Here is a 13,883-nt window from a genome sequence, read left to right as displayed (position 1 = left end):
TAACTGGGGGTCATTCTGGAGAAGGTGGAACCCCTACAAATGGGATGGTCTACACCTGAACTACAGGGGTACCAATATCCTGGGGAGAAATTTGCTAATGCTCTTCAGGAGGGTTTAAACTAATTCAGCAGGGGGAGGGGAACCTGAATTATAGCTCCAGCGAACAAGAGGTTGAGAGTAGTGAGGTCATGAATAAGGTTTCAAGGAGCGTACTGGCAGGCAGGAATGTGGTTTGAAGTGTGTCTACTTCAATACCAGGAGCATCCGGAATAAGGTGGGTAAACTTGCAGCATGGTTTGGTACCTGGGATTTCAATATTGTAGCCATTTCGGAGATATGGATAGAGCAGGGACAGGAATGGCTGTTGCAGGTTCTGGGGTTTAGATGTTTCAGTAAGATCAGGGAAGGTGGTAAAAGATGGGAAGGTGTGGCATTGTTAGTCAGGGACAGTATTACGGTGGCAAAAAGGATGTTTGATGAGGACTCTTCTACTGAGGTAGTATGGGCTGAGGTTAGAAACAGGAAAGGAGTGGTCATCCTGTTGTGAGTTTTCTGTAGGCCTCCAAAAATTTCCAGAGATGTAGAGGAAAGGATTGCAAAGATGATTCTGGATAGGAGCAAAAGTAACAGGGTAGTTGTTAGGGGGGATTTTAACTTTACAAATATTGATTGGAAAAGTTATAGTTCGAGTACTTTAGAGGGGTCAGTTTTTGTCCAATATGTGCAGGTTGATTTCCTGACACAGAATGTAGATAGACCAAAAAGAAACGAGGCCATATTGAATTTGGTACGGGATAATGAACCAGGCCAGGTGTTAGATTTGGAGGTAGGTGAGCACTTTGGTGATCGTGATCACAATTCGGTTACCTTTACTTTAGCGATGGAGAAGGAAAAGTATATTCCACAGGGCAAGAGTTATAACTGGGAGAAAGGAAATTTTGAGGCGATTAGGTGAGATTTAGGATGCATAGGATGGGGAAGGAAACTGCAAGGGATGGGCACAATTGAAATGTAGATCTTGTTCAAGGAACAGCTCCTGCATGTCCTTGATAAGTACGTACCTATCAGGCAGGGAGGAAGTGGTTGAGTGAAGGAACTGTGGTTTACTAAAGAAGTTGAATCTCTTGTGAAGAGGAAGAAGGAGACTTACGCAAAGATGAGACGTGAAGGCTTAGTTAGGGCACTTGAGAATTACAAGTTACCCAGGAAGGACCTAAAGAGAGAGCTAAGAAGAGCCAGGAGGGGACATGAGAAGTCTTTGGCAGGTAGGATCAAGGAAAACTCTAAAGTTTTCTATAGGTAGTCAAGGACCGTAATGGGAAGTTGTGCATGGAGTCTGAAGAGATAGGAGAGGCACTAAATGAATATTTTTTGTCAGTATTCACACAATGAGCCTTATAAGAACAGAAGAACATAATAAATAGGAGCAGGAGTAGGCCATCTAGCCCTTCAAGCCTGCCCCGCCATTCAATAAGATCACGGCTGATCTGAAAGTGGCTCAGTTCCACTTTTCCACCTGCTCCCCATAATCCCTAATTCTCTTATTGGTCAAAAATCTATCTACCTGTGACTTAAACAGATTCAACAAGGTAGCCTCCACCGCTTCAATGGACAGAGAATTCCAGAGATTCACTACCCTCTGAGAGAAAAAGTTCCTCCTCAACTTTGTTCTAAATTGACTCCCCCTTATTTTGAGGCTGTGCCCTCTAGTTCTTGTTTCCTTTCTAAGCGGAAATAATCTCTCTGCCTCTACCCTATCTAGCCCCTTCATTATCTTATATGTCTCTAGAAGATCTCCCACCAGACTTCTAAACTCCAACGAGTACAGGCCCAATCTACTCAATTTCTCCTCATAAGCTAATCCCCTTATTTCTGGAATCAATCTGGTGAACCTCCTCTGTACTCCCTCCAAGGCCAATATATCCCTTTGCAAATAAGGGGACCAAAATTGCACACATTACTCTAGTTGCAGCCTCACCAGTGCCCTGTACAGTTGCAGCAAGACCTCCCTGCTTTTATATTCTATCCCCCTCGCTATAAAGGCCAACATCCCATTCACCTTCTTGATCACCTGCTGAACCTGCAGACTGAGTTTTTGCGATTCATGCACAAAGACGCCCAGGTCCCTCTGCACAGTTGCATGTTGTAATTTTTCACCATTTAAACAAAAGTTCACTTTACTATTATTCCTTCCAAAGTGGATAGGTTGCCCATGCTAAATTGTTCCTTAGTGTCCCAAGATGTGTAGGTTCGGGGGATTAGTGGGGTAAATACATGGGGTTCCACGGATAGAGCCCTGGGCCTCGGAAAGTTGATGGGCTGAATGGCCTCCTTCTGCACTGTAAGGATCCCTGTGATTCTATGTGCGTTTTGAGTCCACGTGTCCCTTCCTCAGAAACCGGAAGAATGTGATTATATATAAGAGGGGGTGGAACAGCTGGAACAGTGGGAGGTGGGAGGGATTGTAACAAGGCACAGCAAGACGCAAGAACAAGTGACAGATGGCGCGGTGGGGGAGGGAGAGGAGTTTTGCATAGGAACAAATACTAAAAAAAAGATAAAGATAGACAAGAGAGTAAGTAAATTGAAGGATTTTGTTTAGGAAGAGTGGATAACTAGAGCCATGGGGCAGATCAACCATGATCTAATTGAACAGTGGTACAGGCTTGAGGGGCTGAATGGCCTAATCCAGCTCCCAGTGCCCTTTAAATTTGTGGAGGGGGGACATGGTGGCACAGTGGTTAGCACTGCTGCCTCACAGCGCCAGGGATCCGGGTTCAATTCCAGCTTCAGGTCACTCTCTGTGTGGAGATTACACATTCCCTTCGTGTCTGCGTGTATTTCCTCCAAGTGTTCTAGTTTCCTCCTGCAGTCCAAAACATGTGCGGGTCCGTGGATTGGCCATGTTAAATCGCTCCTTAGTTTCCAAAGGTGTGTCTGTTAGGGGGATTAGAGAGGTGAATACGTGGGGTTACGGGATAGGCCAGGAGAGAGGGCCTGGATGAGATGCTCTATCATGGCTTTACGGAGATAGGGCCTGGGTGGGCTTGTGGTCGGTACAGACTTGATGGGCTGAATGGCTTCCTTCTGCTCTGTAGGCATTCTTTGATTCTTTAAGAAGAAACATGAGCTGCCTACTTCAATTCAGACATTATAGGCTCAAGAACACAGACACACTTCTAACCCAAGACAAATGAATGAGGGCTGTCCACTTGTGGCAGAGAGAGATCAGCACACGATGTGTATCACTACAGTGCAGATTTATATGGAACCTTTTTGTTGTTGTTGCTGCCTTTGAAGCCCAAGTGAGAAGCCTTAGCCTTTTAAAGTTGCCGAGCGACAGAAGCCATATTAGAGCGCGCCAGGCTTCAAAACAAAATTCAGCGCTTTAGTGGATTAAAGTGGAGTATTAAGATTCAGATCATGAAAAGGGAGGAAGGCTTCAGGCAATGTTTGGACAGATGGGAGCCGTATATCACGCTGAAGATGGGGAATAGAACACCAAAAGTCCCAGCGTGCCCATTAGAGTTTCCATGGCTATGCCCTGCACATTCCTGAACATTTAATAAGCACTTCTTAAAAAAAATCTGACTGCTACAGTCACACTTTCAACCCCAGCGTTCCGCCCCCCCCCCCACCCCCAATCCTGGCCTGCACAGCCCCCTCACCCCCATCAGTCATGACCCCCCCCCCCACCACCCCCACCCCCACCCCCACCCCCTCCCTCCCTCCCTCTGACAATCCAATACTTTTCAAATTCTCACTATGTTATTAAGGCCAGGTCCTGAAGCACACATCCCAGTCAAAATGAGGACAAAGAGGTTGGTCGCGGGCTGGAGGGGGCAACATACAAAGGAATCTACAGATAAACAGCATCAGTGGAATCTGCTGATTAAACAGTATTTGGAATGCCCCCCCCCCCCACCCCAATCGAAGACTTCTCATTGCATAAAGAAGGAGGTCTCTGCGGCAGCCAAGTATGTACACAGCAACAGCCGTGCGTCAGTGTGAAGCAACTCTTAGCAGACTTCCTAATCAATTAATTAGCGGTTTAGTCTTTTAGCAAGGGGTGTCAGCGACTCTGCAGGCTGGAACATTGCCCCAATGCACGCAGTCATGTTCCGAGCCAGTCAACAATAGAAAGTACAACAGAGCAGAAGCTTTTCCCATACTGGGGAAAAACAGAGCAGTGATTCCACTGTGCTGTTTCAAAAAGTTTATTTATTGTTGTCACAAGTCAGCTTATATCAACACTGCAATGAAGTTATTGTGAAAACATGACAGCTCAGTGACTATCACTGTTTGCTGTGCAGATACATGGATTTGGGCCGGTGTCTGTGGGAGTTTGCGCATTCTCCCCGTGCTTGCGTGGGTTTCCTCCGGGTGCTCCGGTTTCCTCCCATACCCCAAAAACGTGCTCTTAGGCTGATTGGTGTTAACAAATTGTCCCTAAATTAGTCTCCCCTCAATCTGGTTATGGTGGAGTCCAATAGGTGTAGACAAAGGTCATAGGTAGAAGAGTGCACTCACAATGTTAAAATGGCGGTGCGGGTTCGTTGGGCCGAAGGGCCTGTTTCCCGTGCTGTGTTGTTCTTTGTTCTTTGTAAAACCCTCCCAGTTGCCACACTCCGGCACTTGTTTGGGTACACTGAGGGAGAATTCAGCATGGCCAATGCCTCTAACCAGCCATCTTTCGGACTGTGGGAGAAAACCCACGCAGGCACGGGGAGAACATGCAGACTCCGCACAGACAATGACCCAAGCCAGGAATCACATCCAGGGCCCAGGCGCTGTGAGGCAGCAATGCTGACCACTGTGCCTTTGTGCTGCCCACAATTGGAGCACACTGTGGAAGACAAAATAAATCGGCAAATGGTTTGCAGTGCATGAACAACACGAGCCTAAAAACGTAGGTTGTGAGTCGATGGCACAGATTGGCAGTGCCAGTTTGGATCCAATTAGGCTCCAGAGCCACAGCAATGTGGTCAAATCTCAACTGTCCTTTGAAATGACCCAGCAAGCCACTCAATTGTAACAGTCGCTGGGTCAAAATCCTAGAATTCCCTCCCTAACGACATTGTGAGTCAACCCTCGGCATGTGGACTGCAGCAATTCAAGAAGACAGCTCATCACCACCTTCTCGAGGGCAACTAGGGATGGGCAATAAATGCTGGCCAGCCAGAGACACCCAAGTCCCATGGACGAATCATAAAAAAAGGCGCAATCACATAGAACATAGAACATTACAGCGCAGAACAGGCCCTTCGGCCCACGATGTTGCGCCGACCAGTTACAAAACAATGACCCTCTAACCTAAACCAATCCCTTTCCATCCATAAACCTATCCACGGATCTCTTAAATGCCCCCAAACTAGGCGCATTTACAACTGCAGCAGGCAGGGCATTCCAATCCCTCACCACCCTCTGGGTAAAGAACCTACCCCTGACATCCATCCTATAACTACCACCCCTTAATTTAAAGCCATGCCCCCTCGTGCTAGCTTTCTCCATCCGAGGAAAAAGGCTATCACTGTCCATCCTATCTAAACCTCTAAACATCTTATATGTTTCAATAAGATCCCCTCTTAGCCGCCTTCTTTCTAATGAAAACAACCCCAAATCCCTCAGTCTCTCCTCATAGGACCTCCCCTCCATATCAGGCAACACCCTGGTAAACCTCCTCTGCACCCTCTCCAAAGCCTCCACATCCTTCCTATAATGTGGGGACCAGAACTGCACACAATACTCCAAGTGCGGCCGCACCAGAGTTGTGTACAGTTGCAACATGACGCTGCGACTCCTAAATTCAATCCCCCTACCAATAAACGCCAAGACACCGTATGCCTTCTTAACAACCTTATCTCCTTGATTCCCAACTTTCAGGGATCTATGTACACGTACACCTAGATCCCTCTGTTCATCCACACTATTCAGAGTCCTCCCGTTAGCCCTATCCATGATATGGATTTGAGCCAATTGGAAATTGATTTGAGAATAGGCCATGTTAGCTGCTCACAGTCTTCATCTTGTCAGAATGTAAAATGTCATTAATTATTTTCCCAAATAGGAACGGTGATTTAGATGTTTATTCTTGCGGGTCCTAAGGGTTTTTCACCTGTGTAGTGGCTGTCAATGTTCAATCTACACTGAAAGAAACCAATTAACAATGACTAACAGAGAGATATGGTACGCTTCCTCAGCACTGACCTATCTTGTTTCACATCGGGCTCTGTAACAACATTCAATAGCATGGAATCTTCTTTGTCCAAGCTCCCCTCAGGATCCCCTCTCTTCCAGTACATTGATGACCGTATCAGTGGCTGTTCCCTGCTCTCACCTGGATCTGGATAATTTCATCAACAATGAATTGATTTGATTTGATTTGATTTATTATTGTCATGTGTATTGGGATACAGTGTTGTTTCTAGCACGCTATACGGACAAAACGTAGTGTTCATAGAGTACATAGGGGAAAAGGAAAGGAGAGGGTGCAGAATATAGTATTGCAGTTATCGATAAAATGTAGAGAAAGATCGGTGTAATGTGTGATAGGACCATTCAAAAGTTTGATGGCAGCAGGGAAGAAGCTGTTCTTGATTCGGTTGATACATGATCTCAGGCTTTTGTATCTTTTTCCCGGCGGAAGAAGGTGGAAGAGAGAATGTCCGGGGTGTGTGGGGGTCCTTGATTATTCTGGCTGCTTTGCCGATGCAGCAGGAAGTGTAGACAGAGTTAATGGATGGAGGGCTGGTTTGCGTGATGGATTGGACTACAGTCACAACTCTGTGTAGCTTCTTGCAGTCTTGGACAGAGTAGGAGCCATACCAAGCTGTGATACAATCAGAAAGAATACTTTCTATGGTGCATCTATAAAAGTTGGTGAGAGTCACAGCGGACATGCCAAATTTCCTTAGTCTCCTGAGAAAGTAGAGGTATTGGTGCGCTTTCTTAACTATAGCATCAGCGTGGAGGGACCAGGACAGTTGTTGGTGATTTGGACACCTAAAAACTTGAAGTTCTCAACCATTTCTGCCTCATCCCCGTTGATGTAGACATCTGAAGTCGATGACAAGCTCCTTCATTTTTTTGACATTGAGGGAGAGATTATTGCTGCCGTACCAGTTCACCAGATTCTCCATCTCTTTTCTGTACTCCATCTCATCACTGTTTGAGATCCAATCCAGTGCAGAAGTATCATCAGCAAACGTAAAAATGGAGTTGGAGTGGTATTTGACCACACAGTCATAAGTGTATAAGGAGTATAATAAGGGACTGAGTAAGGGACTGTGGACAAAGGCACAACATTTGCCACCCTCCAATCTTCAGGCACCTCATCTGTGGCCATTGTGGGAAGCTAGGGAGGAAATTGCGGGTTCCCTATCTCTCCCACAACACCTTGGGATACACTTCATCAGGTCCTGGGGATTTATCTACCTTGTGCACACCTCCTTCTCTGTAATATGTACATGTCTCAAAACATTACCATTTATTTCTCCAAGTTTCCTAACATCCATGCCTTTCTCAACAGTAAATACTAATGAGAAGTATTCATTTAGGATCTCACCAATCACTTGTGGATCCAGCACACTGATGACTTTGTTGCTCCTTAAGAGGCCCTCTTCTCTCTCTTGTTACTCTTTTGCCCTTTATGTACTGGATTCTCCTTTGCCTTATCTGCCAAAGAAGTCTTGTGTCCTCTTTTTTGTCCTCTCTCTTAACTCTGCCCCGACACCCTTTATACTCTTCAAGAGATCAACTTGATTCCAGCTACCTTCTCCAGCACCATTCCCAAATGTCTTCCCTTGGCATTCCGCTCCCAATGGGATAGCATTCATTTACAAGGCAACTCAGAGGTCTTTACTGTAACTGGAGTCTCTGAGTGAGAATGAGTTTATCAATACAATCAGGGAGACCTTCCATGTTTAAAATGGTTCTCCCAGAGCAGGGGAAAGAAGGGGCAGGAATGGACTGTGATTAAAGGGGCAGAAACTATCATGAAAACTCCACACATGGTACTCAATATATGCATATTAATGTATAGAAGCTCCATAATACTGGAACCACTCTCCTACAAAGCCCATAAAAGCCAGCCTCTAATAAAGTCAATATGAGAATGTATTTTATGATTTAGTTTATCCTCTCCTGCCAGATCTGCTAACTGCCCTCAGATGTCAGCCTCTATTGCAGGCATCCCTTTCTTGATGATCTGAACAATGTTCACAACTGTGCACTGCTTGTCATTTTCTCCCCTGCCTCTAACCCACTTCTCTCTCTCTCTTCCTGCTGCCCACACAATTCCTGCCAGAAGACTGACAAATGTCAACCTATGAAGAAGGAATTGCATCTCTCATGGCATTTGTCACAACTCCAGGACATCTCAAAACACCTTAGAAATAATTTTTGATTTTGATTTGATTTGTTATTGTCACATGTATTGGGATACAGTGAAAAGTATTGTTTCTTGCGCACTATACAGACAAAGCATACCACTCATAGAGGAGGAAATGAGAGAGTGCAGAATGTAGTGTTACAGTCATAGCTAGGGTGTAGCGAAAGATCAACTTAGTGCGAGATAGATCCATTCAAAAGTCTGATGGCAGCAGGGAAGAAGCTGTTGTTAAGTCGATTGGTATGAGACCTCAGATTTTTTGTACCTTTTTTTCTGATGGAAGAAGGTGGAAGAGAGAATGTTCAGGGTGTGTGGGGTCCTTGATTATGCTGGCTGCTTTTCCAAGGCAGCAGGAAGTTAAACAGATTCAATGGATGGGAGGCTGGTTTGTGTGATGGATTGGGCTACATTCACAAGCTTTTAGAGTTTTTTGCGATCTTGATCAGAGCAGGACCCATACCAAGCTGTGATACAGCCGGAAAGGATGTTTTCTATAATGCCTCAGAGGTCAGTGTGTTTGAGCATGTGTGTGCGCATTTATGTGTGTGCATTTGTATGTACATGTGTGCATTTGTATGTATGTGTGTGCATTTGTGTATATGCCTTTGTGTGTGCATTTGTATGTGTGTGTTCATGCAAGTGTGTGCATTTGTTTGTATGCATTTGTGTGTGGGCATTTGTATGTGTGCATGTGTGTGCATTGGTGTGTATGCCTTTGTGTGTGTATTTGCATGCGTGTGTGCGTGCAAGTGTGTACATTTGTTTGTATGCATTTGTGTGTGGGCATTTGTATGTGTGCATGTGTGTGCATTGGTGTGTGTGGATTTGTATGTATGTGTGTGCAATTGTGTACATTTGCGTGTAAGTACTTGTGTGTGCATTTGTATGCGTGTGTGTGCATTTGTGTGTGCATGTGTGTGCACGTGTGTGTGTGCATGTATGTGTACACGTGTGTGTGCTCATGTTTCCGTGAGTGCGTGCACTTACATTGACATTTAGGCTACAGTGAAGAGTCTGTAATGCATTATTTAAAAGCTGTAAATGGCGTTTTGAGGGATGTAAATAATTCCAGTAAAGGCCTGTTATGCTGCATAAAAGGGAATATTTTATAGAGCATGTGTTGTACACGCAACAAATGAATGACTCTTGTAGTGAGGGGTATGTGATATATTAACGAGGGGAGCTGTAAACCCTGAGCATGTTTCATTTGCGGTTCACGGTACATGAATGATTTTCAGTGAGGGCTGGCTGTATTACACTCCAATAATGAGGGAGCTGCAAATAATGGGAGAGTTGTGGTGTATTTAACGAACACTGTGCTGTTCCGTAACAAAAAGATCAAAGCTGGAAGCATGCAACAGATCAGCCAGCCCTCGTGAACTGAACAGTCAGCTTTATGTTTCAGGGTTGACCTTTCCTCAGAACTAAAAACTTTTCTTTTTAGCTTCGCCCATTTGTGCCTTGTAACCTTTCTTTATTAATTTACCTCTGTTTTGTTTTATTCCCTTTGAGCAGCTCTGCGGAAAAAAAAAGCCCTTTAATGAATTTTATTGCAGTGTGCAATTCCTCCTGCAGCCAAAGTAGATAAGATTGCTGGTTGATTGGTTTTATGAGACAAAATGGAAATGTAAAGGGAGATTATACACTCGGCAAATGAGATTTGAAAGTGAACATTTGAGAAACGCAGAAACTCAAAGCAGGAGTAGGCCATTCGGCCCTTTGATCCTGCTCCACCATTCACTTTGATCATGGCTAATCATCAAATTCAATATCTGATCCCCCCTTCCCTCCCCCAAATTCCTTGATCCCTTTAGCCCTTAGAGCTTTATCTAATTTCTTCTTGAAATCAGACAACGTTTTGGCCTCAATTACATTCTGTGGTAGTGAATTCCGCACATTCACCACCCTCTGGGTGAAGAAATTTCTCCTCACCTCAGTTCTAAACGGTTTACCCCTTATCCTCAAACTATGACCCCTAGTTCTGGACTCCCCCACATTCTTTCTGAATCTACCCTGTCAAATTCTGTTAGAATTTTATAAGTTTCTATGAGATCCCCTCTCACTCTCCTGAACTTCAGTGAATGTAATCCCAACCAATTTCGTCTCTCCTCATATGACAGGCTGCCATCCCAGGAATCAGCCTGGTAAACCTTTATCCACATGAGACTGTACCTGCCATGCAGATGCCCACTCACTCAGCCTGTCCAAATCATGCTGAAGCAACTCTGCATCCTCCTCACAGCTTACCCTCCCACCCAACTTTGTATCATCTGCAAATTTGGTGGTAATACATTTAACTCCTTCTTCCAAATCATTAATATATAATGTGAACAGTTGGGGCCCTCGCTTAGATCCCTGTGGAACCATCAACGCGAACTCTTTGTTTTCTATCTGCTAACCACCTTTCTAGCCATCTCAAGATATCACCTGCAATCCCATATGCTTTAACTTTACATAGTAGTCTGCTACGGGAGACTTCGTCGAAAAGCCTTCTGAAAGTCTAAATAAACTACATCCACTGGTTCTCCTTGGTCAACTCTACTAGTTATATCCTTAAAGAATTCCAGTTGACTTGTCAAGCCTGATTTGTAAATCCACGCAGATGTTGGAAGCTCTCCTTGTGACTGAAGATTGCTTGCTGGTCTGTGGAAGTCTTGATGTTCACAAGCGTGCAATCCTTCAAAGTATCTTTCAAACTCTATACTAGGAGATATTAGGTCAGATGACCAAAAGCTTGACCAAACTCTAACTCCCTGAAGGACAAGGGCAAGTGGACACATGAAAATTTGCCTTCCAAGCTACACACCATCCTGACTTGGAATTATATCATTGTGCCTTCACTGTCACTGAATAACAAACTGGGAACTTTCTTCCCAGAGTACTGTGGGCAATAGCCACACCAGATAGATAGGAGCATTTCAAGAAAACATAAGAACATAAGAACATAAGAACATAAGAAATAGGAGCAGGAGTAGGCCATCTGAGCCTGCCCCGCCATTCAATAAGGTCATGGCTGATCTGTTGTGGCTCAGTTCCACTTTCCCGCCCTCTCCCCATAACCCTTAATCCCCTCTCTTATCAAGAACCCATCAACCCGCTTCTTAAAAATATTTAGCGAGGCAGCCTCCACCACTTCAACGGGCAGAGAATTCCAGAGATTCACCACCCTTTGAGTGAAGAAGTTCCTCCTCAACTCCGTTCTAAACCGCCTCCCCTTTATCTTGAGGCTGTGCCCCCTAGTCCTACTGTCTTTTTTGAGCGGGAAGAGTCTCTCCACCTCTATCCTATCCATCCCATTCATCATCTTATACGTCTCAATGAGATCTCCCCTCATTCTTCTAAACTCTAACGAGTACAAGCCTAGTTTATTCAGCCTCTCCTCATAGCTCAATCCCCTCAACTCCGGTATCAGCCTAGTAAACCTCCTCTGCACTCCCTCCAGGGCCAAAATATCCTTGCGCAGGTGCGGCGCCCAAAACTGCACACAGTACTCCAGCTGCGGCCTCACCAATGCCCTATACAGGTGCAGCAAGACCTCCCTACTTTTATATTCAATCCCCCTCGCTATGAAGGCCAGCATCCCATTTGCCTTCCTGACCACCTGCTGCACCTGCAAGCTGGGTTTTTGCGACTCATGCACAAGGACCCCTGAAAACAGCTCACCACCACCTTCTCAGGGGCAATTAGGGATGGACAATAAAATGTTCCCCTTGCCAGCAATGTTCAAATCCCGTGAAGAATATTTTATCTTTAAGAGTTGGAAAGCAGGATTTATATTTATAGAGTACAGTTAAAATAATGACAGATGACAAAGTGCTATAGTTAAGAAAGCCCGCCAATGCCTCTACTTTCTCAGATGACTGAGGAAATTTGGCATGTCAGCTACAACTCTCACCAGCTTTTACAGATGCGCCATAGAAAGCATTCTTTCTGGCTGTATCACAGCTTGGCATGGCTCCTGCTTTGCCCAAGACCGCAAGGAACTACAAAAGGTTGTGAATGTAGCCCAATCTATCAAGCAAACCCATCCATTGACTCTGTCTACACTTCCTGTTGCTTCAGCAAAGCAGCCAGCATAATTAAGGACCCTACGCACCCCGCACATTCTCTCTTCCACCTTCTTCCATCTGGAAAAAGTCTAAGGCCACATACCAACTGACTCAAGAACAGGTTCTTCCCCACTGCTGTCAGACTTTTGAATGGACCTATCTTGCACTAAGTTGATCTTTCTCTACACCCTAGCTATGACTGTAACAGTACATTCAGTACTCTTTTGTTTCCTCTTCTATGAACAGTATGTTTTTTCTGTATAGCGTGCAAGAAACAATGCCTTCACTGTATATTAATACATGTGACAATAATAAGTCATATCAAATTCACAGGAGCATGTGCGACACTGAGGAACTATTAGGTCTGACAACCAAAAGCTTGATCAAAGAGGGAGGTTTTAATTGGCATTTTAATTGCCTCAATTGGTATTGCACTGCTTGCCCTGAATGGTTCCTGTCGCTAGTAAGATTCAGAGGCAATGTCAAGATTTCTGGTCAAATACAGCCCAGTCCCACCTTCTGCCCCCTCCTCTCTTCCAAGAACCTTCTCAATAACCCAATAAAATTCCAGCTCACCTTTCTTTCTCCCTGAGTTAAGTTACTGGATTGATAACGCAATGGGATGTGGCGTGATGATTGGCTTGATTTTATCCGCAGTTGTACACAAATTCTCTCAGTTCTTGGCAAATTGCCCAGGTCATTACCAGCATTCAACTGACTCCAGTGCCTGGAACTCTGTTTATGGAAGGAATGTTCCTTTAATCATATTGTTATTGCTTGTCATGTCATAATATTCCTACTGAAATGAGATGTTGTCACTGTTGATATTTATCATGATGTTATTGGGCTGAGGCATGCCATATGTTAGAGTCAGATATAATCTAATGAATGACAAGGGCCGTGAACATTGATGATTCTGAAATCCCAGAGATGGCCCACTTACTAAATGCCCTGTGTGGGTCTGAATCATCCAGGCTAGTGAAGTCCCAGCTTCCTTCCCAGTCTACTGAGTTTTTATTAATACATGGACTAGGCCAGCATTAGTTGCCCATTTCTAATTGTCCTTGAGAAGGTGGTGGTGAGCTGTCTTCTTGAAGTGTTGCGGTCCATGAGGTGTAGATTCATCCATAACACTGTTAGGGAGGGATTCCCAGTATTTTAACCCAGTGACAAAGAAAAGGTGACATGTTCCAAGTCAGGAGGGTGAGTGGCTTGGATGGAAACTCCCATGTGGTGGTGTTACCATGTATCTGCTGCCCTAGTCCTAGATGGTGAGGGTTATGGGTTTCAAAGATTCTGTCTAAGGAGCCTTGCTGAGTTCCTACAGTGCACTTTGTGGATGATACACACTGTTCCCGCTGTGCATCAGTGATGGAGGGAGTTAATATTGAAGGCGGTAGCTGGGTTATCAATCCAATGGGTTGCTTCTTAGTGTTGATTTTCTT

This window comes from Carcharhinus amblyrhynchos, chromosome 7 (assembly GCF_965287045.1).
Source record: "Carcharhinus amblyrhynchos chromosome 7, sCarAmb.v2.hapA, whole genome shotgun sequence".
In the NCBI taxonomy this organism is placed as follows: domain Eukaryota; kingdom Metazoa; phylum Chordata; class Chondrichthyes; order Carcharhiniformes; family Carcharhinidae; genus Carcharhinus; species Carcharhinus amblyrhynchos.
Note: the sequence above shows the minus strand (reverse complement) of the source record.